Source organism: Falco naumanni, chromosome 2 (genome assembly GCF_017639655.2).
Source record: "Falco naumanni isolate bFalNau1 chromosome 2, bFalNau1.pat, whole genome shotgun sequence".
In the NCBI taxonomy this organism is placed as follows: domain Eukaryota; kingdom Metazoa; phylum Chordata; class Aves; order Falconiformes; family Falconidae; genus Falco; species Falco naumanni.
Window position 1 is genome coordinate 67,078,204 of NC_054055.1, and position 3,062 is coordinate 67,081,265.

The following is a 3,062-nucleotide window of genomic DNA, read 5'->3' on the forward strand; positions in this document are numbered from 1 at the left end:
GGGTCCCAAGTATCTCTTTTCTTATGCCCCCTGGCCAAATTTGTGCCTTGCATTCTACTGGAGAGATGCTGAGACAAGGAGTCTCTAGCATTTCTTGCTGTGATTGCCACTGGGAAAATAGTCTTCCTTTTCCTGTCAGCTTATGTGTATATTCTTAAGAGATATTAACAAATATGCCCCGAAAGGCAAATATGGCTGTAATTAGCAATCCCCTCTGGTCATGACGAGGCTTGCTGCATGTTGCACACCTGATCCACAAAGAGACAGGTCTATGTTTCACACCTCCTCTCCAGAGACACCCACATGGCCTAAACAAAAACATGAATCAGGGTCTGTGGAGGGCTTGGCAGACGAGCTGCTGGAGATCCCAAATTGCTTAGGAGCAATTGTGTGGTTCCAGCAAAAATAGACCTCCAGCTCCTTCCTGCTCGCCGTTGCATGTTGTCCCACAGGAAAGAGTCATTTGCTTTAGTCAAAGCATGGCAGAATATGAAGGAAAGGTGCAGCATCTGATAATTTATTGAGAACTAATTGCTTTTAATGATTAGGGGCCTTAATAACTGGCCACTTCTTTTTCCTGCTTCTTGGCAGAGGTTGGCTGATTGTCTGAGCTTTGCATGTCTTTACAGATGTCAGCTAGAGACAAAAGTGATCTTAGCACTAGAATATGCCTTGTTGTGTGGATGGGGTTAATGTGTGACAGATAATACAGTGCAGGTATAAATTAATATACCTGAAAATTGACAGCAAGCCCAAGAGCAGCCTGGCATATGTTGGTAGATACCTTCAGGTATCACTCCAGCTGATGAGTTACCTATGGCCCTACTGCCAGAAACCTCCTGCATCCACCTTCCCTCACTCCTATGTTACAAAATTAAAGTTTTGTAAAAGCATTTTGGATTTTAACTCCAAAGGAGGCGAAGGAGGGAAACCAACGGAAAATTACACTGCCAGTTTATGGCAGTGTGCTTGAATAGGGGAATGAACAATTAAATTGAACTTTTTGGTATTCCAATTTGGGGAAAAAAATCTCCCCTGGAGTTCTAATCTGGCCATATTCAGCACTTTGAACTGGCTTTTCCAGTTAAAAAAAAGCATTTCCCATATGCTTGACATATTGCTGTGTATAATGATGGAATGCAGGGAAAAAAATGTATGTTTACATACAAAACATACCCCCACATGCATATTTATATTGAGGGGAAAAAAATATTTTATGTATGTATGTACAGCTTGACACTTCCAACATTTTATGTAAATAAATGCCAAATGGATGGAGAAGACTGTATTATACATTAATGGGCTACACTTCTTCATTTCCATTTTTCAAATCTGGCTATGATTGCACACAAGTACCTCAAACAGCAAACATCTGGGTGGCTTGAAATCAACTGAAGCATGTTTTTACTGTGAGACATATTCTTACTGTAAAGTTACAGATTCAAGCTTTACGAGTGAAATTTTTGGTGCTGAGCAACCTCAGACCCAGTTTACAATAAATATGATCATTTTGCAGTATGAGTGGGGACGCAACCTTAATAATATTCATATTTAAAGTCTAACGAGCTCTTTTATAATTGGGGTTCAGTTTAACAGACGTGTGTTAAGACTATAGCCTTGGAACTTTTCCAAGCAACTGCACTGTCATAGCCAAAGCCTTCGTCCAACTTACATGTTTGACAGTTTATACAATTGCATGACTATTTTCTGTCTCTTACCTCCAGATTTAGGACAATTTATCTCGGATTCTCTTTTGTTTCTAGGTTTCAAAGTGCAATTTCCTGCAGAAACGAATATATTCATAATTCAGGTTGTCCACCCACCCACCCAGTTACCTGTCTCAGCTAGCCCAATTGCTGGAAGGAACATATAAAGCAAGTTCATAGCTTAATGCTGGAGTGATATAATCTTTGCTTAATCAACTTAATGTTTAAAAATGTAAATGTTAGCAGCTATCTCAAATACTAGAGTGCTGCTTTCATGTAGGTTGTATGCTTGAATGTGGCACAAAGCAGTAATTGTACTTTTCTGGGAGACTAAAAGCCTTGCAGTGACTGAGGCCTGGAAAAGTTAAAGAGTAGTTTACAACTGCTAGGACCAAAGTGTTGCAACTGTATCTCAAACATTTGCAATTTGAAGCTGTAAAATCCCTAGGGCATATTATGTGCTGTAACAATACCATTAAATATGTTGTATCATGCTAACGAAACAATTTGTGCCTCCTTTTCGTGTCTCTTTTTTCCCCTTAGAAAGAAACCCAGTACATGAATATGTAACATTAGCTTTTATTTAAAATTATTCATTTGAAGAAATGAAATAAATTGGCACATGTGTTTATAACAGAGATTGCGGCTTTTCTTTTCCCCAACCACTGTAATAGCACTTAAAATAAAAAGTTGGCTTCTTCCTTGGGTTTAACCTCTTATATCTGCGGTTTGCTTATCAAGAACAAAAAGTAGCCGATGCTCCCTACAGAAGGCAGCTCTGGGCTTTCTTGGTGGATCTGCAGGAGCCGTCAAGGAAGGCGCAGCCCCGGCATGCTGATTGCCCACACTGCTTGCCATCAGTTCATCCCCTAGCTCTGCTTTGGCCTGCTCCATCTAGATCTTTCCTAGACAAATCTGACCTAGTGGGGTTGAGCACTAAGCGGTACGGACACAAGCCAGGCTACTGATCCCCAGCCCTCTGTCATTTGGCAGCCGAGACGTAGCTTTTGGTTCCTCTGTGGGAGGATTTCTCAGCCAGCCAAGAAGTGCTGGGTCTCAGACCTGGTTCCTCAGCTTCCGCAGATTTTTATAAACGTTGCAAGACTGGACTCCCTTACACCACCAGGCTTCTCAAAGAGAGGAAAGAGATGTGCAGTCAGGGTGTGTAGCGCACGCACGTGTGTGTGTGTGTGTGAATGCACGTGCACATCTCCCCCCTCTTTGTTTACACCTCTGGGCATCGCTCTCATGTAACCCTTGTTCTGCTTATGAGCCTTTCTGTTCTTGTTTTGGCAACACATGCAAATATTTACTCACATCCATAAACAATCACCTATTCTATCTTTTCAGGTAAAA